The following is a 24,410-nucleotide window of genomic DNA, read 5'->3' on the forward strand; positions in this document are numbered from 1 at the left end:
CAAGCTGGACTCCTCCTGTCAAGACTAGAGTGGTGGTACATGAAATTTTTTAGGCTGGTTGAGCAGCGGTGGTAGTCTTATGCATGTATACATATGCTCCTCACACACGCACACACACACACACACACACACACACAATAAATCTATGGGCATACAAACAAAAGTCAGGATACCAATTTCCAGTGAGCAGCGAACAAAAATTTAGACTTCTTGTCTGGTTACTTTAATTCTCTTCTTTTCAGAGTAAAATCTGAATGAAGTGAAAACACCACACCACAAAACCTTGAAATCAGAAGAGATTCTTAACTTTCCTCCTTCATTTTCTTAAAATAAGAATATTAAGAAATATAAAATTAATCAGTAAAATGCACATACATACGCATAAACATATTCATACAGATGTGCATAAAGGGTAGCTAAAGGATCGTCTAACAAAGATGTCATTAACTTGTGTGTGGATTGTCTCTGACAGTGTTTATGATGACTAGTCACTGAAAGGTTGGATGTTTTAAATATGGCTGAATTTTTTTTTTTCCTGGACACTTCATATCATAAAGACTTCTTGGGAATACAAACAAAAACTGAGAAACTTGCTCTTGTGCTGCTACTACCACCTCTGTGATTTTTGAACCTCTTGCTTCTGCTGCTGCTAAGTCACTTCAGTCGTGTCCGACTCTGTGCGACCCCATAGACGGTAGCCCACCAGGCTCCGCCATCCCTGGGATTCTCCAGGCAAGAACACTGGAGTTGAACCTCTTGGGGTGCCTTATAAACAGAAGTCTCATCAGAAATGGCCACTGTGAAGAATTCCGAGTATTGTGCAGTGCATGTTTTATTTGAAAGTATTTTTATTATTTGTTAGCATAATAGTCGGGATTTTAAACTAATTTTCTAATCTGTAGGAGATTTTGCTTTTTAAAATATGTATGTTTATATTAAAGTTATAGGGACTTTGCATAAGAGTTTTTAAAAATTATTATTTTGACCAAATTTTGGAGCTGGAAAACAAGATTGGGGTGACCAAATTTTTCTCATTCCTTTTGCTTGGTTACAAAGTGTGAACCACTTTAGAGGGTGACCATTCTGCTCCTTATACGATTCCTGGGAAGTCAGTCCACAGTCTCCTTTAATGATTCATCCATCACAGGGCTCAACAACCCAGACTACTGAAATTTCTTATTATATATATCTTAAAAATTGAAGTCATTCCATTTTTTTTCCTGTTTTACATTTAATTTGAAGCCTCTTTAGTCTTATAATTCCTAATGTACTTACATGTGATTATTAAATGATCTTGAACATAATTTGTAAAGGGAAGCATTCTTAAGCATTTACCATTTCTCATGTCTTCCTTTCCACTCTATCTTTTGTATATTTCAGCATATGAATAAATAACCATAGTTGAAATTATTACAAAGCTTCATAGTTTACAAAGCACCCTTTTATTCATGCTGTCTTTTTCTTGTTTCTCCCAAGAACATTGTGATACACAAAGAGACAAGGCTTCAATACACTAGATGGGGAACGAAGAGATCTGGGGGAGAAAGTTATGGTAATGCGTAATGAAGGGTCAGATGGATGTAAGAACTTGAATTAATGGGATGCTTACATAGATCAGTGGCCAAGCTATGTAAGTGATGGGTCTTCTGAGGAGTTTCCCTTTTCTGATTCACTAATTTTCATAGCAAAATTTATTTTTTGCAGATTCTTGTCTGAATCCCATCCTGACCACGTTGGCACATGAATGCTCAACATACAGGTATGCACACAGACCTTAACAAGTGAAATGAACCAGTTATTTGGATTGTGGCTACCAATCGCTTTTGGTCTTCCCCTCTTTCCCTCCAGCTTTCTGTACTCTTCTTGCATGTTCTACTGGGTAGGATGTGGAAAATGAGGAACTCAAACAGACTCATACATTAAAAGCTTAGGGATAACATTGGCTCCATTAAAAGTTAGAGTCACACTGGTGGTTCAGCAGTAAAGAAACCGCCTACCAAAGCAGGAGACAGGGTTCCATCCCTGGGTTGGGAAGATCCCCTGGAGAAGAAAATGACAACCACTGCAGTATTCTTGCCTGGGAAATACCATGGACAGAGGAGCGGGGTGTGCTGCAGTCCATGGGGTCATAAAGAGTCAGACAAGATTAGCAACCAAACAATAACAACATCAGAGAAGTCTTTCCCCCATCACTCCCTCTTTTTTTCTGGTCACTGCTGAATAGGATTTAAAAGCTGGACATTTGGGGTTCTAACTGAAAATTAGAATTATTTATAAACTTTATGACTGAAGGAGGAGTCCATAAACTCAGTCCCTGAATGTTTAAAATCTTAGAACTTCCTTAAGCTGTGATGCCTGCAGTGAGACAGTCAGGGTTGAGAAAGAGAAGCTCAGCCTTCTCTCCCCAGCAAGGCAGCTGCCAGATGATACTGTGCTCTGAGCTTATCCTCCTTGCCTCTCTTCTGTTTGTCTCCTGCAGAGCAAGAAAGCTGAAAAGGTTGTTAGGGTTTTGTGGTTCAGATACCCAATGGCAAAATTTTCCCCCCTCCCCAGTCTTAAAAAGAAAACAACCTTTAAAAAAAAATTGAAAACTTTAAGAGAAGCTTTAGGAACCTTCCAGTTTATGAAACCATCTTGTGCTTTGGAGTTTGCAGGCTGGTTGCTCTGACAGTTCAAAATTTGGACTGAGCATGCCACCACTACCACCACCACTCCTCCTTATTGAATAGTTCGATTTAGTTTCTACATTGATACCTAAGGAGCTAATCTTTTAAACTTATTGGACAACTTGTAAAAATCAGTAGGATTTAGAATATACTTGTTTCTTTTTAAAGGCATCTTTACTGTTTGCTCCATGCTCCATTAAGGAGTCCAGCTGGTGAGCTCTGGTTTCCACTCAGCTTAGCTTCCTTGCAGGAGCACTGTGTAATTTGGGTTTTGTTTTGGCTGTTGGTGACCTTTGACCCCCTGAGTAAAATGTTTAGGCTGAGAAGGACTGAAAAGAGCTTTCAGATGGGATATTTCCAACCTCTTCCAAACTAGACCAGTTTTCCCCTCAGTCATTTCAGTCATGTCCAAATTTCTGTGACCCTATGGACTGCAGCCCACCAGATCTTCCCAACCCAAGGATCAAATCCTTGTCTCTTAAGTTTCCTGCCTTGGCAGAAGGGTTCCTTACCATAGTGCCACCTGGGAATCCCCTCTTCTCATTGGCAAACCTTTATACAGAAATGATTTTCAGCCTCTGTAGAGTGTTCTGTTAAAGCAAATCAGATCAAAGGCTTGCATAATATGTTTGAAAAATGCACATGAACACTGCAGAGCACAAAACATGTTCTCGAAATCAATAATATCATATTCAAATGGCCCCAACTTCTAAGTGACTCCTATGTGCGTTTTCAGTTTCAAAAGAAAATGGAGAAAATGAAAACAGGGTGCATAATTTTTCTCTGCTTAATTCTATTTGTAACTGAGCTGAGATCTCAATGATCTTTTTATTGCTATTTGATGGGTCCCCAAGGATTCTGGGCATAGGGCAATATGCCTATTAATTGCCTGCATCTGTGATAATCTTGTACACATAAGTTACAAGGGTGACAAACTTTCATCCACCCCGCACTTTTGGAATTCAAATTATTTACACTTTATTGGAGGGATAGCATTTCAGGGAAGAATATAAAATGAGAAACAGAGATACTGTGGATTAGCTAGCCCTTTAGATTTTTTATTCCCAGAAAATTGGTTGTTTTGATAAGATTTTTTCTGTTACAGTATTTGTTGAGTACCCATGGCATGGCTGTCTGCCATTCTCCTAGGTACAATATAATTGTATCTTTGCTGCTGCCAAGTCACTTCAGTCGTGTCCGACTCTGTGTGACCCCATAGACGGAAGCCCACCAGGCTCCCCCGTCCCTGGGATTCTCCAGGCAAGAACACTGGAGTGGGTTGCCATTTCCTTCTCCAAATTGTATCTTTAGGTGATAAAATATTTTAGGGATAAGACTGTAATTTTTTGCATGCTGAATATGCTCTATGATAACATTAGAACAAGTAGTTTTATGTGTGCATCTATGCGTGTATTATATCAATACTTACTTGACATGTGCATCATCATACATTATCTGATTTTCTAGAAACTAAATATTAATCATATCATGATAAAAAGATTGTACAAAATCAACTATCCTGACAACTCCTTTTTTTTTTACTTTTACCTTGTTTGTTTCACTTTTTTCTTTTCATTTTAATTAATTTATTTTAATTGGAGGATTATTACTTTACAGTAGTGTGGTGGTTTTTTGCCATACATTAACATGAATCACCCATTGGTGCACATGTGTGCCCCCATCCTGAACTCCCCTTCCACCTCCCTCCCCACCCCATCCCTCTGGGTTGTCCCAGAGCAATGGCTTTGAGTGCCCTGCTTCATGCATTGAACTTGCCCTAGTCATTTATTTTACATATGGTAATATGCATGTTTCAAAGCTATTCTCTCAAATCATCCCACCCTTGCCTTCTCCCACATAGTCCAAAATTCTGTTCTTTACATCTGTGTCTCTTTTGCTGCTTTGCATATAGGATTGTCATTACCATCTTTCTAAATTTCATGCTGCTGCTAAGTCACTTCAGTCGTGTCCGACTCTGCGTGACCCCATAGACGGCAGCCCACCAGGCTCCCCCGTCCCTGGGATTCTCCAGGCAAGAACACCGGAGTGGGTTGCCATCTCCCTCTCCAATGTGTGAAAGCGAAAAGTGAAAGCGAAGTCGCTCAGTCATGTCTGACTCGTAGCGACCCCATGGACTGCAGCCCACCAGGCTTCTCCGTCCATGGGATTTTCCAGGCAAGAGTACTGGAGTGGCTTGCCATTGCCTTCTCCGTCTAAATTTCATATGTATGTGTTAATATACTGTATTGTTGTTTATCTTTCTGACTTACTTCACTCTGTATAATAGGCTTCAGTTTTATCCACCTCATTAGAACTGATTCAAGTGCATTCTTTTTTATAGCTGAGTAATATTTCATCATCATCATCATGTATATGTACCACAACTTCCTTATCTATTAATCTGCTGATGGACATCTAGTTTGCTTCCAAATCCTAGCTATTGTAAACAGTGCTACAAAGAACATTGGGGTACATGTGTCTTTTTCAATTCTGGTTTCCTCAGTGTGTATGCCCAGCAGTGGGACTACTGGGTCATATGGCAGTTCTATTTCCAGTTTTTTAAGGAAGCTCCACACTGTTTTCCATAGTGGCTGCACCAGTTTGCATTCTGACCTACCATGTAAGAGGATTCCCTTTTCTCCACACACTCTCCAGCATTTATTGTTTGTAGACTTTGATGGCAGTCTTTCTGACCAGTGTGAGATGATACCTCATTGTAGTTTTGATTTACATTTATATGATAATGAATGATGTTGAGCATCTTTTCATGTGTTTATTAGCCATTTATATGTCTTCTTTGGAGAAATGTCTGTTTAGTTCTTTGGCACAATTTTTGATTGGATTGTTTCTCAATGGTGAAAAATTGAAAGTATTTCCTCAAAAATCAGGAACAAGACAAGGGTGCCTACTCTCACCACTGCTATTCAACATAGTTTTTGGAAGTCCTAGCCACAGTAATAAGAGAAGAAAAAGAAATAAAAGGAATCCAAATTGGAAAAGAAGAAGTAAAACTATCACTGTTTGCAGATGACATGATCCTCTACATAGAAAACACTAAATATATATATACCACCAGAAAATTATTAGAGCTAATCAATGAATATAGTAAAGTTGCAGGATATAAAATTAATGCTCAGAAATCTCTTGAGTCCCTGTACGCTAACAATGAAAAAGCAGAAAGAGAAATTAAGGAAACAATCCCATTCACCATTGCAATGAAAAGAATAAAATACTTAGGAATAAATTTACCTAAAGAAACAGACCTATATATAGGAAACATATACACTGATGAAAGAAATAAAATATGGCACAAATAGGTGGGAAAATATACCATGTTCATGGATTGGAAGGATCAATATAGTGAAAATGAGTATACTACTGAAAGCAATCTATAGATTCAATGTAATCCCTATCGGAGAAGGCAATGGCAAGCCACTCCAGTACTCTTGCCTAGAAAATCCCATGGATGGAGGAGCCTGTTAGGCTGAGTCCATGGGGTCACTCAGTCGGACACGACTGAGAGACCTCATTTTCACTTTCACGCATTGGAGAAGGAAATGGCAACCCACTCCAGTGTTCTTGCCTGGAGAATCCCAGGGACGGGGGAGCCTGGTGGGCTGCCGTCTATGGGGTCGCACAGAGTCGGACACGACTGAAGCGACTTAGCACCTAGCACTAGCACCAATCCCTATCAAGCTGCTGCTGCTGCTGCTGCTGCTAAGTCACTTCAGTCGTGTCCAACTCTGCGTGACCCCATAGACGGAAGCCCACCAGGCTCCCCCGTCCCTGGGATTCTCCAGGCAAGAACACTGGAGTGGGTTGCCATTTCCTTCTCCAATGTGTGAAAGTGAAACGTGAAAGTGAAGTTGCTCAGCCACATCAGACTCGTAGCGACCCCATGGACTGCAACCCACCAGGCTCCCCCGTCCATGGGATTTTCTAGGCAAGAGTACTGGAGTGGTTTGCCATTGCCTTCTCCGCCCTATCAAGCTACCAATGGTATTTTTCACAGAACTAGAACAAATAATTTCACAATTTGTATGGAAACACAAAAAACCTCAAGTAGTCAATCCAACCTTGAGAAAGAAGAATGGAACTGGAGGAATCAACCTTCTCTACTTCAGACTATATTACAAAGCCACAGACATCAAGACAGTATTGTATTGGCACAAAGACAGGAACACAGATCAATGGAGCAAAATAGAAAGCCCAGAGATAAATCCACGTACCTTTGGACACCTTATCTTTGGCAAAAGAGGCAAAAATGTACAATGGAGAAAAGACAATCTCTTTAACAAGTGGTACTGGGAAAACTGGTCAGCCACATGTAAAGAAATGAAACTAAAACACTTTCTAACACCATACACCAAAATAAACTCAAAATGGATTAAGGATCTAAATGTTTTTGGCAAAAGAGGCAAAAATATACAATGGAGAAAAGACAATCTCTTTAACAAGTGGTACTGGGAAAACTGGTCAGCCACATGTAAAGAAATGAAACTAAAACACTTTCTAACACCATACACCAAAATAAACTCAAAATGGATTAAGGATCTAAATGTAAGACCAGAAACTATAAAAATCTTAGAGGAAAACATAGGCAGAACACTCTCTGACACAAATCACAGCAAGATCCTCTATGATCCACCTCCCAGAGTAATAGAAATAAAAGCAAAAATAAACAAATGGGACCTAGTTCAACTTAAAAGCTTTTGCACAATGAAGAAAACTATAAGAAAGGTGAAAAGGAAGCCTTCAGAATGGGAGAAAATGATAGCAAATGAAGCAACTGACAAAGAATTAACTTCCAAAATGTATAAGTAGTTCAATAATAGAAAAACTGACAACTCTTTTTTTCCTTGTGTTCTTTCCTGAAATGATGGTGGTAAACCATAATATTATGGAAGTCATGTTCAGGATGTAAAGCTCAAAACAAAAAACCCAGACATTGAATCATGAGGTCTGATCTGTACCTTCACTTTGCCTTAACCTGTTGAACATTACATTAGCAGTTAGGCAAGGCAATGACTTTCCTTATGCAACAGTAGCTCTTATTTTGCTACTCACCCTCTGATAAATCTACTTGTTTGGATCTTTTTTCCAACACAGTGTTAGCATGTCGAAGTTCATATGACAGACTGAGATAAAAACTGAATTGTGGATCTTAAATAATACCACACAGTTATTTGTTTGGAAAATGGGGATACTCTAGATTGAGCAGATATGGTACACTGATCTTTGTCTAAACTGGTTCTGGATTGGACTCATCTGTGACAAAATCTTGGTTATTAGACCTGCATTTCATTTCTACTTAAACTCCAAAAGTGCTTCAGAGATTTTGATCAAGTTCTTTAAATTTACTTTTATTTAGTCCCTTTAGACACAGTATAGACTATGGGGAAACTCCCAACTCCTTGCAAAATGAAATTGCATCCCCTAAAATGGTTCCTTCTTGAACTGCTCTTTGACTGATTGGCATAAGAAAGCAGGCTGACTTGGGCTGTTTTCTTTCCTATTCTTTTGTAGCAGTAGAAAAGGAAAGGGCTCGGAAAGTTTAGTTGAGTGAGTACACAGCTAAAGGCTCAAGATTTTAGAGCCACCTTCGCTCACTCACTTCTTTCCTGTCCTCAGATCTATCTGTCACCAGTTTTCTCAGACGGTTCCTTCAGAGTGTGGGCATTTCCACCTGACTTTGATGTCAAATGCACTCAAAATAGCTTTGAGCTTTGACAAACATATCAACTTCAGTTTTTCTAACTAGAAGTACCAAATAAACTCTGACTTGCCATTTACTGACTCCGTGTCTGCCAACTGGGGTTGATCCATGGTTGACATCACTTTTTAGGAAAGTACATTTGAAAACATCACATGATGTGAGTCTCAATTGCAAAGTTTTGGGGATCCTCAGAATCCATCTGTTGCCACAAGTGTGAAATTTAGAAAATCTCTGAAACTCTATATATGCCCTTTTGTATACTATTTTATATATAAATATAATTTATATAAATAAACATATGTATGCATGTATATATAAATTGCAAAGGTTATTTGTGTTAAATATTTTTTATCTTTTTCGAGAAAAGACAAAACAAATTCTGTTCAATCTTTCACATTAATATGTTTGGTCTTTCCTCTTAAACTAGAATCAAGTTCTAGTTTTCACTTTAAATTGAGTGGAATCCAGACCGAGTTTGTTATTCTCCCCAAGCTTATTAAATGTTTCATCATGGGGTCATGTTCATGTGTTTTTTGACCTCTAAATCTCACCAGAGCAAAGTCACAGTTTTCCTTAAAACTCACTAGAGTCTGCCAGCCTTGGCCTCTTGGTCATTTATTTGAGATTTTTATACTAACTTTGCATTTCTGGGTAAGTGAGCACACATATCCAGAGAGGGCAATGGCAACCCACTCCAGTACTCTTGCCTGGAAAATCCCATGAATGGAGTAGCCTGATAGGCTGCAGTCCATGGGGTCACTACGAGTCAGACATGACTGAGCGACTTCACTTTCACTTTTCACTTTCACACATTGGAGAAGGAAATGGCAACCCACTCCAGTGTTCTTGCCTGGAGAATCGCAGGGATGGGGGAGCCTGGTGGACTGCTGTCTGTGGGATCTCACAGAGTTGGACATGACTGAAGTGACTTAGCAGCAGCAGCAGCAGCAGAGCACACATATCCATGTTCTTCTGCAATATTATGGTAAAAGCCTCTGTCAGTGGTTTTCACAGGGTTGAGAAAACTGTACTTTTAGTACCAGAGGGGCCTGGGTAAAATGTAGACTGCAGAAAAGAATACATGAACAATCCAGAAACTTTGGCCTTTGACCCAGAAATATATATTGACGGGTCTCTGGCTGAATCTCCACAGCAATTCTTAGCCCAATAAAACTGACTACCATGAGTTTTTCTCAAATGTTTACACTGTAGTTTCTTAACCACATGTGAACACAATTGAAACAGTTAGAAATCTTTGGATTATTTGTTGTCTCATTTCAATAAGGTGAGCCAAGGTGTAAGTGACACGGTGCCTTGAAATGCCCCAGCTATGTTTCACTTTTGTTTTCCAAATCTTATGGCAAAATGCCTCTTGCCTTATGGCCCACACTCATCTGGAACTACTCCAGGAAGGGATTTCTGGAAACACAGTTTCAGCTCATCTTAAAGCAGACAAAAAGAAAACGGACAATTAATACTTGGTGAATGAGTGAACAAATGAAAAATCAAATTAATTACCTTTAAGAATTAACTGCTGTGAATTTCAGATATCTGAATTGTCAGGGCTCTTCTTTTCCCTAGGGAATTTAATATCACCTTTGCTGGAAAATATACTTATTATCTTTTTTTTTTTTATTTGCTAGCATCAAGTCTCTTACCTTCTATCTTCCATTAAACATCATCTCAGCCCATTTACTAGAACTTCTGTTTCCAACAGCCTCAACTCATTTATCTGTGTCATGGAAGCAGCACTGCCCTAGATTAACCAGGCATCACTTTCCTGATGTTTTGATTATTCTAAATGTCTATCTCAACATGCAAGAGTAATCAAGTAGCATTTATAGAAAGGGTTCAGGAAGAGATAAAAGATAATAAAGGCTGCATCTTGTGTAATGGAGCATGTGATGTTAACTTCTTTGGATAATGAAAACAAGGAGGCAAGGAGAGATAAAGAAAATAAAGATTAGCTGTTTCCCTCACCCTGAGCCTCAATTCTAATACATTTATAATAAGACACCATCTCTCAGGGTAAAGATAAATATTCAAAATTAAGAGATAAGTTATCATTTTTCATTAATATTAAATGATTTCCCAGCATTTGCCAATTTGGATATAGAAGGTTAATTCATTAAGAATAATTATAAAAGTGATTCATGATGAATTGTTTGGTGCCAAAACATAGCAGGGATATGTGTCAGGCATTCTCTTATAACCAGTGATTCTCAAACTAGCAAGAGAAGAATCACCAGAGGGACTTTTTAAAGCATAGATTGCCCGACCTCATCCCTAGAGTTTCTGATACACTGGGTCTGTGCAAGGGCCAAGAATTTGCATTTTGAACATATTCCCAAATGATGCTGATTTGCTCCTCTTCTGAGGACTGAGCTTTGAGAAACACCGTTAGAAAAAAAGCTACATAAAGAGGGCGGAGAGTCTGTATCTTATTTGTCAGGATCACTTAAAGGTATGTCTTGCAGGTACCTACAATTAACTCCACAATTAACGTGCTTATTATCACAAATGGCTAAACACTAAGCTATGTGTCAAATCATTGCTTCACACAACCTTAAGTTAAAGCATCTACTGTATGTCTTGTTATCCAGCCAATACAGAAAGTCGAGCCAAGCATTTAAAACCGTGTTTAAATAGACACAGTTGCTATATCTAATCAACACAGCAGCAGGGCTTGCCAAAAACCTATAAAACTAATGGATTTGCAAGAAAATTACATCACCTTCAAATCAATGCTGGTAACACAGGTGGCATTTATAAAAAGTAAAGAAATTGACATTAACACAGCCCATCTTTTCTGCCTGCCAATGAATACTCTAGCTTTGTTGAGGAAAGATCGACTTTCTTCCAAGAATTATATGTAAATTCACTAACTTAAATCATTCCAAAATAGTGTAGTAGAAAGCAGCAGAGACTGTTCTGAAATGTGTCAATTGATAAGTTGAGAATATTTGGGTCTAAGTTTTATAGGGCTGTCCTTATCCAGCAATGGGCAAATGGTCTTCAAAATCAAGGATTCTTTTCCTATTGAAAAAATAAATAAAAGGATTAACTGTCTAACTCTCATTTTCCTTACTTCATCACCAAAGAGGCCCACAGAAATTACAGTGTACTATGTAATGGAAAAGCAGCTGAGGACTCAAACCTGTGGCTGCAGGCATAACCTCTGCTCTGGGGACCTGCATTTACTTAGCAAATGGAATTAAAATTCTGATCAGTGATATAAAAGGTTTATAAGGGAGGAAATTGTTGTGTGGCCACATTGGCTGCCTTAATCCCTTTCAGTTTTTGCTGCCCAACTTGTTTTAAAACCAATCCACAAGGAATCATTTTCACCTTGAAAACTCCAGATTCATGTGAAGCTTAGAAATGAAGCTCTCTGGGAAATGCTTTCCTGGATAATCACAGAGAAATAGGAGGCATGTGTTGAAAGTGTGCACACACGCACACACACATACACACACATGCACACACACAAATATGCACTTGTGCATGCTTACACACCATCATCATAAAATACCTATATGAAGCCAACATTTGCCAGGAAGAAATACTGCCTACTATAAATGTAATTGACTATAAATCTACTCAAGCATAGAAATGGCTTATATTCCACTGATTGAGCTGCACAAATATTCCATCTAAATGACTGGATAGTGACACAGACTATTTAGATCATTTGGGTTTGAAGTATCTGTGTTCTCTACTAAAAATGCTTTGTTATCTCCTTTGGAAAAAAATAACAATTAGGGCGAGAAACTCAAAAACCTGGTTATACAGTGGAAGGACAAAATAGATAATGGTCCATTTGATTATAAGTTTTGGTATCTTGTATAGTTCATTTTTTACATGGAGACGACAGACATCCAGGGAATGTGTGAGCAATAATCACGATAAAGACACTTATGTATATGACAGTTGTTTCAGAAAGGCAGGTTTTAAGAAAGGACATCATAAGTATAATTATCAACAAATATTTTTTTAAAGTTCGGTAGAAGATCAGTCAAGGTGGAGTAAGAGGACATGGAATTCACCTCCTTCCATGAATAACTTTAAAAATACATCTACATGTCAATGTATGGCAAAACCAAAACAATATTGTAAAGTAATTAGCCTCCAATTAAAGTAAATAAATTTAAAAAAATGTGGAACAATTCTCACTGAAAACTAACTCTTGTACATCCAAGGCTGCAAGAAAAATTCACACATAATCAGGTAAGAAAAGAAGAAAGGCAATGCAGACAGGACCTGTGCCCCTGGGAGGAAATCTAAAGAAAAGAGAGAGTATGTGGGTGGAGATCCCCTCCTCTCACCCCGCTCCCACCCCCACTACCCTCACCTCCCTGTAGGAGTGAACAATGAGAGCCACAGATTGGGTGCTTCCATCCTGGGTTCCTACACTTGGGAGAGGAGTCACCTTGTTTGGCTGGAGGGCTTACAGGAGGGCTGTGGGAAGCTGGAGGAGTGCTTGGGGGTTGGTTTGCCACCAAGGCAGAGCGGAGAGGGTAGAGAGAGGACTGCTCTAGAGACTCCCTGGTTTCCGCCTACCACCTCAACAGGAACCCCATCCAAACCAAGTAAATGCTGCAGCCCTGCTCATTCTGCCTCCTAGCACAGCACTGGATCTAGGGTGGCCAGACTGGGGAGAAAGCCAGGCCATGGACTTTCTCAGAGGCAACCTGATCTCTTGGGGGCTGAGCCCAGGTAGAGCAGCTGTGGCCATTGTTGGTGCTTATTCAGAAAAGTCATCTGAAGCAGCCCAGAATTCTACCATGACTGATGCCCCAAAGTATGCCAAGAGTTGATGGGAGTCCCACCTGATGTACAGCGTGGCTCCACAGCAGGGCAAGGGTGGTAGAAGCTGGGCTCAAAGACTGGCAGCAAGGAGCAAAGGGAACTTGCACCCAAGGCTCTGTCTGAGCAAAGGCAGAGAAACAACTTGGGGCACCCGCACAGGCAGTTGCATCAGAAAGTGCTAAGGCCTCTGTCTGTGGCTGATATGAGCAGATAACCTGCATGGGCCTCCTTGCTGAAGTTCTCCCGCATCTGGGGCAAGGGTCCCAGTGCTAGGAAAGGGGAAGGCATACACTTAAAGAGAAGAGAGCCACTGTGCGTGGGCTCCACCCTCAGGGCTTCTTCACCAGCAGTTTGGTATCAGACCCTACCCCAAAAGGGTAGTGAGGGTCACTGAGCAGTGGGGAAGTCCCACCTTACACCTGGCTCTGCTCCAGCCCCTCCATCTCCAGCCCCACCACCTGCCAAGGTGGTACCTGCAAGGATACCCTGTGAAAAGATGTGACTTGCATCCTTGTCAGTGCAGCTCTCCCACCAGAGGCATGAGCACACACAGTCTATGTCAGGATACAAAAGAACACCCATTCAAGACCACGTTAGGGAACTGCTTCACCTAAATTCATTGAGGCAGAGAAAGTTATACAAAACGAAAAGGCAGAACTGTTCTCAGTTGAAAGAACAAGAGAAAACCCCTGGTGGGGCAGATAATGAAACAAACAATTTATCAGATAAAGAAGTCAAAGCATTGGTAATCAAAATGTGAACTGAATTAGGGAAAAGAATAATGAATTCACTGAGAATTTTAGCAATGAACTCGAAAAGAGATAAAGAAGTCTCACTCAGAAATGAAGAATATAATAACTGAATATATAATTATATGAATGGTCCCCTCTAGAGCAGTCCTTGGTCATCACGGTAGCCTTGTGAGAGGAACGTTTCAACACGTGAGAGAGAAGACTGAGTAAAATACTTAATTGAAAGAATAAACATGAAGAACATTAATTTGCTAAATTAATATGTTCAATTGTTTTTATTTATTAATACACTAGAGTCTATATTTAGTATGATTCTGAATATTTTAAAGAACCCAACACAATTACCAATAACTGCCTATGGATAATATTTCTGGGAACATGGGACATAAAGCATATATAACATTTAAGTGTGTGGCTTAGCTAATGTTTTTCAGGTTGTTAGTATGTCACCACAAAGCAACTTGAAGACTAAAAGACAGAGCGATAATAGTTTTCATCAATGATGTTCACACAGTTCAAGTAAAGACACAGATGGAAAGCATTCCAGTTGCAAAATATTAACAGCCAATATTGAGAGGAGAAAGAACGATTAAGTTGAGCAATGAGCTATTTATAATTTCGGTTGCCTTGAATCCTGAATTTTCTTTATTACCATGAGGCTGTGGTTACTTCTTGAATGAGTTTTGGCCTGAAGTATCCTAAAAGTAGGTTTTCAGTTTGATGAAAAAGTTTGTTTTTGTAAAAATAATAATAATAAGGTGCCATCGTTAGTATAAATGTACAAGGTCTTTGTTACCTTCCATTCTTCCTGATGTCCTTTTTATACACTTTTTTGCACACTGGTCGCAAGTCCATCATCTTAGTCAAATGTGACAGTCAACGGGCCAGAGTGACGTGACAAAACAAAGTCCCACTTTAATATACCAGATTATAAGCTTCTTGAGGGAAGGGACTGGTCAATTTTATTTGTACCTCCAGTATCTAATAAACTGTCTCTTAAATAGTAAAAGAGAACTGCTGTTTTGAATGAATGCATAATATTTATACGATTGACTAATATTCACACATAAGCAGAACACTGTCAAATATACATACAAATAAAATTATTCTAAGTTTAGTTTTTATTCTGTGATTCTGGGAGTGTTAGGATGTTATTTCTAGTCCTACCTCAACAGTGTGAACAATAGCAGTTGCAATGCTAGATCTGGATTATTTTGACTTTTGGTTATTTAGATTCTTGATAGGTATTTGTAAATTTTAAGTTATCTTGTGATAGTTTTTTAAAAGCCTTAGAAGTTTTTTGAATTTTCTCCATTTTCCTTTAAATGCCCCTTTTTTAAAAAAAAAAAAAAAAACATGGTCTGGGCTTTGAGAAACATCTCTATCAGTAATTAATAAAGACAGAGACACATGAAGCAACTTTTTCCACAAGAGTTATTATAGATATATCACTCGTGACAGCTTTTTGGGTCCCCTATAAATTCCTGTCTCACCAAAAGAGTTATCAATCTCACACGCGTCATGAGAATCTACCAAACTCAGATTGCTATGTTTTTTTGTCAATTTAAGCTTATTTATAGAACAGCAAGCACTGTAGGTTAAAAAGAAAGCTATCCCACAGGGAGGATCTCTTCAACTGAAAAACCCCTGTTTCAGCATGAGTTTCCACGGCCTATCAAACTGAAATAGCTTAGCAGTAGCTATACGAGTTTGGTGTATCCTTTTCCTTCTAAGACTTGTATTTAAGGATAACAGAAGCCCTTCTTTTAACATGAACTTTATCATAACCAATAAAGGATTAATATGGGGGAAAGAAAGCTACTTTGTGGAATGAACAATTAACAGTGTAGCCATTTGTTCCCCAAATATTTATGGACAGCCACCCACATGCCAAGAAATGTGCCTAAACAATACAACATTCACCTTTGGGCCACACATCACATGAAAAGTAAGTAATGTGAAGGTATAATTGCAACCTAATTGCTTCTTCACCATGGTATTTTTAACCTTATCTAGAAGCAATGGGATGAAGGGGTCTTCATGCTGATCTTTCTTCATCATTATAATTCTATGACTTTGACTTCTCTTGTTGTCTATGAAACACTGGCTCTATTAGGTTGTGAAATTCTCCATGATTATACTGGAAAACTCTTAATCTCTGCAATTGCAGTTTGCCAACTTTCATTCCTATGCTCTTTATACCTCTATAGTCACAATTCCTCACTAGTATCATTGTGGGAAATCTTTTGATTCCTAATTGATACTGCCTTAAATCTAAGGAATGTCTGTAAACACTGAGAGGTACAAAATCTTTTCTGTATTTTGAAATGTCGGTATAAGCATCCCAACTTCAAGTCTGTAATGGGTAGAGATTTATAAATCTTCTAAAATTAAGATGAAATAAAAATAACTCCTGAGATGAAAGCTCAAGGTCATTTATCACATGTTTTTCCTTTGATCCAGTAGAAAGGTCACTTCCTTCTTCATTCTTTCCCAATTCCATAGTCATCCTCCACTGAAGCTGTAGAAGTTAAAAGATAGACCAGAGCATCTTGAAACAATGCTTTTGTACTCGTATATAAAGCAAGCCCCCTTCTCAGATCAATTTTTGTTCACTAGTAAGGCAAAAGATTTTTTCTCTATAAGGCTATCAGCTAAACCTCCGAATGTGTAAATTTTTTAAATGTGTTTTCCATAGCATTTACTGGAGAAGGAAATGGCAACCCACTCCCGTATTCTTGGGTGGAGAATTCCATGGACAGAGAAGTCTGGCAAGCTACAGGCCATATAGTCCATGGGGTTGCAAAGAGTCAGACAGAACTGAGCAACTAACATTTTCACTTGCATAGTATTTATTCATATTACCACTAAAGTACTTATCATATTCCACTGTTAGCTAATTCAGTGTGTCTTCTCCAAGAAACACCTTCTTGAATCTTGGTGGCTCAGATAGTAAAGAATCTGCCTGCAATGCAAGAGACCCAAGTTCGATTCCTGAGTCAGTCGGGAAGATCCCTGGACAAGGGCATGGCAACCCACTCCAGTATTCTTGCCTGGAGAATACCAAGGACAGAGGAGGCTAGCAAGCTACAATCCATGGGGTTGCGATGAGTCAGCCATGACTGAGCAACTAACATTTCACTTTTCTTTTGTCCAAGAATTTATAAACTTCTTGAAAGCAGAGGGGATATCTCTGTATTTTCATTCCTTTTGCCCAGTTCTGTGACAGATACATTGTAGGTATCAGTAATAGGACTTATAAAAGAAATAAATGAGTTTATTTAAAACACTGCTTTCTGCAAAAAAAAAAAAAAAAAAGTCTGTATTACTGTGTTTTGCAGCTTAACTTTTCATCCCTTTTACCTAAGGGATAATTAGCAACTAAAAGGGAAAGGGCAAATGCTTATTTTTAATTTAAAAATCATGCTGTGATGAAAGTTAAGAGAAAGCAATTTGACTTTGAATATCACTGTAGGGCTCAGGACACAGTCACAGTTCAGACAATAAAATGTCTTCATATTTTCCACCTGGAATTCAAGCAAATGTGAAGACTGGATGACTGAATGCCCTACTTCCCTCCGCTCCTGACAAAATGGTCCAGATCACACTGTCATGGATCCACACAGACCCATCCAAGTCAGCCAGTGACAAAATGACCATCTGCTTGGTCAAAAGTTGGTAAATACAGGGTATGCTGCTGTCCCACTGATAACCTCTACAAATTGATCAAATCAGTGCACTTTTAAAGAATGTATAATCTTTTCCTCCATTTTCCTCATTCTTCAGTTCAGTTCAGTCGCTCCGTCATGTCCGACTCTCTGCGATCCCATGAATCACAGCACGCCAGGCCTCCCTGTCCATCACCAACTCCCGGAGTTCACTCAAACTCATGTCCACAGAGTCGGTGATGCCATCCAGCCATCTCATTCTCTGTTGTCCCCTTCTCCTCCCGCCCCCAACCTTTCCTAGCATCAGAGTCTTTTCCAGTGAGTCAACTCTTCGCATGAGGTGGCCAAAGTATTGCAGTTTCAGCTTTAGCATCAGTCCCTCCAATGAACACCCAGAACTGATCTCCTTTAGAATGGACTGGTTGAATTTCCTTGCAGTCCAAGGGACTCTCGAGTCTTCTCCAGCACCACAGTTCAAAAGTATCAATTCTTCGGCACTCAGCTTTCTTCACAGTCCAACTCTCACATCCATATATGACCACTGGAAAAACCATAGCCTTTACTAGATGGACCTTGGTTGGCAAAGTGATGTCTCTGCTTTTTAATATACTATCAAGGTTGGTCATAACTTTCTTTCCAAGGAGTAAGCGTCTTTTAATTTCATGGCTGCAATCAGCATCTGCAGTGATTTTGGAGCCCCAAAAAATAAAGTCTGACACTGTTTCCACTGTTTTTCCATCTATGTCCCATGAAGTGATGGGACCAGATGCCATGATCTTTGTTTTCTGAATGTTGAGCTCAGGTCAACCTTTTCACTCTCCTCTTTCACTTTCATCAAGAGGCTTTTGAGTTCCTCTTCACTTTCTGCCATAAGGGTGGTGTCATCTGCATATCTGAGGTTATTGATATTTCTCCCGGCAACCTTGATTCCAGCTTGTGCTTCTTCCAGCCCAGCGATCCTCATGATGTACTCTGCATAGAAGTTAAATAAGCAGGGTGACAATATACAGCCTTGATGTACTCCTTTTCCTATTTGGAACCAGTCTGTTTTTCCATGTACAGTTCTGACTGTTGCTTCCTGACCTACATACGGGTTTCTTAAGAGGCAGGTCAGGTGGTCTGGTATTTCCATCTCTTTCAGAATTTTCCACAGTTTATTGTGATCCACACAGTCAAAGGTCCACAGTAGAGACACACTTAAATGATCTCAGAAGAGTTATAGCTGAGTATAACCTGGCTACCGCTTCCTGAACCACACGGCACACAAGCTTTTCTTAGGAAACATCCATTGTTCCTACAGGCAGGTAAGGACCATTTGGTTTTAACCTCAGCGAGTTGTTTATCAGCATCATTTTAACTCATGACATCTGGTCTAGTAATATTTTTAACTTTGACGACGCATGATACAGGTAGCTTGGGGCTGGTGCATGGGGATGACCTGGCGGGAGGATATGGGGAAGAGGGAGGTGGGAGGGGGGTTCAAGAAAGGGAACACATGTACACCCTGGGCGGATTCGTGTCAATGTATGGCAAAACCAACCAATATATTAATGTAAGGCAATTTGCCTCCAATAAAATAAATTAAAAAAAAAAAACTTTGAGGACGAAGCTTTGTAAAAAATCATGTAAAAAATCATTTTTCATTGTGTATCAGACTTCTAGTCAGAGATGTCTGAATATTCATATATATACCGGGTTGTACACTTTGTTTTCTGTTATGAAGTTATACTTCAAATTCGTATTTTTGTCTGCTTTTCTTAAGCACATTTATAAAATATATTACACTCACCTTTTTCTTTTCCAGCAAAAGGCAGTATCCTTGAAAGAGACAGGAACAGAGAACTGAAGGACCAGCGGAGTCTAATTTAGCATCCAGTTCTGCCACTTACAGTGAGAATCGTCTCATCAGCCAAGTAACTTCTCAAGCCTCAGATTTCTTTCTTATATAGAAAAGAAAGTTTGGCTAGATATTATATTTTCCAGTTTTAAGATTCTTCGTAAGATAGAAATCTTACTTCCTCATGGTCAATTGGAAGTGTAGCATCAAAAGTCAAACAGCCAAGAACATCTGTAGTCGGGGTAGGTAGCAGGCTGTGCCCATGTATTCTAGGAGCCTAATACCGATGCTGGAGTTTTACACTGCAGCAGCATAATCATTCCTACCAGCATGTTCCATTAAAGCTTGACTTACTGCCAGGGAATTCACCTGCTGACACAGTAAAACTCCTAACTGGAGGCATTAACATTGCGATGTCAGATGGGGAAAAAAATTGTTCATAAATTCCACAAACATGCACTGCTTTATTTGGGGTCCTGGTTGCAAACTCATTATTTATGCTGTGTACAGTAGGCCATCAACATATCCCACTGGGAAATTAGTTTGCAATTTAGAATCGTTTCAAAGTACAAGTGATTCTCAAGTCATTTTCTGAGGTTAAATGAGAACTCTTATTGCTTTTCGTGGGCTCTGAGGGAATTTTTACTCCGTGTGTTCCCTCCTCCCACAGCTTCAACTATACTGTCTTGATTTTACTTCCTTAAATGCACTTTGGTGCTAAATCTCTTACTTTTTTCCCCTAAGTTTTGAAAGCCAGGAAATGGAATGGTATTTGTTGCATTTTCTTGCTTGCTGGGACAGTTTAAGTACCTCACTTTTGATTACTGCTTTTATTCTTCAAAGACCCCTCCTGAGAGATTTCCAAGTTCTCCATGAATGACATTGCAAAGCTAACATAGCAGTCGTGGGGGAAGACTGGATGGCATCCACTTTAAGGTGCATCGAGTCAGAGTCATGATGCCACTCTCATTTTGGCTCCTCACTCTGTCATGGGACAGGCCTGAATCCCGGCAGATGGGCTGGGAGCAGAAGGCATTAGTCTTAGAATTCCAGGTAATGGAAAATGGAGGTTCAACCTTGCTTATGGGTTTATGAGCCCATAAGAGTGGAACAAATTATTTAGATAAAAAGCATTCATTCCACTGACCCTTTTTATGTTAACACGCCCCTTTATTTGATTCTTTCCTTTAGAACTTCCTTAAGCAATTTTTTTTTTTTGACGTTTGAAAGTTTTGGTATAATTTAAATTTCTTCCAGATTGAGAAATTTACAAAGCTCATTCATTTTGAAAACTGAAATCTCAGAAATGGAATCAAATCTTTAGGAAGAAAGGAAGTAGTAAGTGGTATTTTAAAGGCAGTTCTATAGATCAGTTTCTTTTTTTTTTTTTTACTTTACATATTGTATTTGTTTTGCCATACATTGACATGAATCTGCCCCGGGTGTACATGTTTGCCCCATCTTGAACCCCTCTCCCACTCCCTCCCCATCCCATCCCTCTGATTCATCCCAGTACACCAGCCCCGAGCATCCTGTATCATGCATTGAACCTGGACTGGAGATTCGTTTCACATATGATAATATACATGTTTCAATGTCATTCTCCCAAATCATCCCACCCTCGCCCTCTCCCACAGAGTCCAAAAGACTGTTCTATACATCTGTGTCTCTTTTGCTGTCTTGTATACAGGGTTATCATTACCAGCTTTCTAAATTCCATATATTTGCGTTAGTATCCTGTATTGGTGTTTTTCTTTCTGGCTTACTTCACTCTGTATAATAGGCTCCAGTTTCATCCACCTCATTAGAACTGATTCAAATGTATTCTTCTTAATGGCTGAGTAATACTCCATTGTGTAGATGTACCAAAGCTTTCTTATCCATTCATCTGCAGGTTGACATCTAGGTTGCTTCCATGTTCTGGCTATTATAAACAGTGCTGCAATGAACATTGGAGTACATGTGTCTTTTCGATTCTGGTTTCCTCGGTGTGTATGCCCAGGAGTGCGATTGCTGGATCATATGGCAGTTCTATTCCCAGTTTTTTAAGGAATCTCCACACTGTTCTCCATAGTGGTTGTACTAGTTTGCATTCCCACCAACAGTGTAAGAGGGTTCCCTTTTCTCCACACCCTCTCCAGCATGTATTTCTTGTAGACTTTTGGATAGCAGCCATTCTGACTGGCCTGAGGTGGTTCCTCATTGTGGTTTTGATTTGCATTTCTCTGATTATGAGTGATGTTGAGCATCTTTTCATGTGTTTGTTAGCCATCTGTATGTCTTCTTTGGAGAAATGTCTGTTTAGTTCTTTGGCCCGCTTTTTGATTGGGTCGTTTGTTTTCCTGGAATTGAGCTGCATGAGTTGCTTGTGTATTTTTGAGATTAATTCTTTGTCCATTGCTTCATTTGCTATTATTTTCTCCCATTCTGAAGGCTGTCTTTTTACCTTGCTTATAGTTTCCTTTGCTGTGCAGAAGCTTTTAATTTTAATTAGGTCCCATTTGTTTATTTTTGCTTTTATTTCCAATATTCTGGGAGGTGGGTCATGGAGGATCCTGTTGTGAGAACCTCTTTAAGCATTTTTAAACTTTATTTCACTGCTAACTGTGGGCATATCCTCTGTCTTATCCCCAACCTAGGAGACTTGATCTCAGACCATCTGGTAAATCATTTGTAACCCAATCTTATCTTTGGGGAAATACATAGCATTACTTTAACTGTACCATTTTAGCCTTATCATTCCCAGAAAGTAGCAAATAATCCAAAGTGGAGATCTTGTCAAAACATTGTTTTCTCCTTTCTGAAATGCCAATATTACTAGCTATTAGGCTGATATTATTAGCTATAATGAACAAAAATCAAAATAGAAAATAAAGCAGAGTTGCTAAGCCATATCAAAGGGTTCCTCTCCTCCAAGAAGGAACACTAGAGTTTATCTGAAACCAAAATTTTAACATCTCTCTAACGCATTGGGAAAGTCTTTCCATAAGCCCAGACCAGAAAGTATACAAACCAAAGAGATTGAGTGTTTAGTTTCAAAATACATGAAATCACCAGTTTAAACATAGACACTACACACAAGAAGTGCAAAGAAACAATGAAAGCCAGAGATCAACAGAGTAAATATCACCTAGAAATACTAACAGTCTTAAAGGTTAGAAATCCTTAGTTAAACGAAAAGACCCATCCATTAAAAACAATCAATTACAAGATAACCTGAGAATAGCACACTATGAATTCTCTTTAAAAGCAGATGTTATTCAGTGAAAAGCTATTAGCTATGTGTTTTAGAAGTAAATAAATAGAGCAGGTAACAAATAGAGACTGAAACTTGAAGAAAAAGAAACCAAAAATTAAGTGCATTTGAAACTGCTTAATATTGAACGTCTAAGGCACTGGAGAAAGTCTTTGTTCCACACGTATAAATCCATGAGTGTCAGTATGCTCAAGCTCTGGTATTGCATGGAAGAAACAAAAATGATTCACTAGTTATATTTTGAGTTAGCCTTCCTGGCTGAAATTGTTTTAAAAGGTCTTCCTTGATTATGGACGATTCAAGTCTTTCTCTACTGCTGTTAGATGATGAACATGCATCCAAAATAATCCCCTTTTCCTTAAGGCTTTGAAGGATACACATTTTGGATGGTTTTCTAGTGTTTTTGGTGTTTTTTTTTTTTTTTTCCTTTCTAAATGTTATATAGACTTTATAAATTGTTAGCACCTATATTCAACTAAGGGGTTTCCCAGGTGGCGCTAGTACAGGAGTGTCCAACACAGGAGACGTAAGAGATGTAGGTTCCTGGGTTAGGAAGAACCCCTGGAGGAGGCTTGGCAACTCACTCCAGTATTCCTGCCTGGAGAATCCCTTGACAAGAGTTGCCTGGCGGGCTACAGTTCATAGGGTCACAAAGAGGCAGACAATACTGAAGAGACTTGGCATGCACACACACATATTCAACTTATCTTGGCCTTTGCTTGGTAAAATAACAGGTTAGACAGATATGATACTTGGCATATTGAAGCTTAACATCTCTTAATCTATAAGAAATCTGGAGTGGATGATATTTATGAAGACTTTTCTCTTGTCACCAACAGTTCTTTTTTCTTAAACTTTCATATTATTATTGCAGATAACACTTTCTGATAACATACTAATTTCAGATAACTGCTTTCAGATAACATACTAATTATTTATCATTAAAGCCCCAAATCTTCTTATATTTATGGAGATAGGCTAAATCCTTTGAAACTTTCCAACTCTCCAAGGTAGTATCTTATCATTGGCAAATTCAGACATTCCTACACGTTTAATGTTTCATGAGATAAGTAGTTTATTAATAACATCATCAGACAATGTGGCAAAAAAGCAGTAGGATATGTTCTGTGGCTTTTCTGTTTTCATAACATTATCTGAGCAAGAGAAGAACTCATTCTTTAGAAGTCAGATTCCACTTCCAGCTTCTCAAAGCTGTATCTTACTCTGATTCTGTAACAGAGCCTTTCTGGAAGGTTTATCATAATTTACCAACAAAAGGAAATTAATATATATTTTTCTCCTTTCTCCCCAAAATGTTGTTTTGCTGAGTGGTCTTTCTTTCTTTTTTGAGTGATGTTGATATTTATTGACATCAATGCAAGACAAGCTAAGTTGCTATTTAACTAGAACAAATATTGGCGCAATTTCCTTCCTGGAGAAGGTAGGTACTCAGCTCATGAAACCTAAGGTCAAGCAAAGGCTGGATTGTCAAGCACCAACTAAGGGTTAAACTTCATGAATATAAAAATTGCTAAAGGCAAAAGGATATGTTTTTTAAAAAAATTTTTACACTAATCCCACATAATCAAACAAATAACTAAAGTGAAAGTGAAAGTCTCTCAGTCATGTCTGACTCTTTGTTACCCCATGGACTACATAGTCCATGGAATTCTCCAGGCCAGAATAATGGAGAAGGTAGTGGTTCC

General features: G+C 38.9%; 1 pseudogene; it reads right to left on the reverse strand.

The window, feature by feature from the left end:
- LOC129543306 (regulator of nonsense transcripts 3B-like) overlaps positions 1-24,410 on the reverse strand; it is a 115,780-nt pseudogene that overhangs the window by 21,665 nt on the left and 69,705 nt on the right.

Source organism: Moschus berezovskii, chromosome 23 (genome assembly GCF_049115385.1).
Source record: "Moschus berezovskii isolate FMDL1 chromosome 23, NW_MosBer_1.0, whole genome shotgun sequence".
In the NCBI taxonomy this organism is placed as follows: Eukaryota; Metazoa; Chordata; class Mammalia; order Artiodactyla; family Moschidae; genus Moschus; species Moschus berezovskii.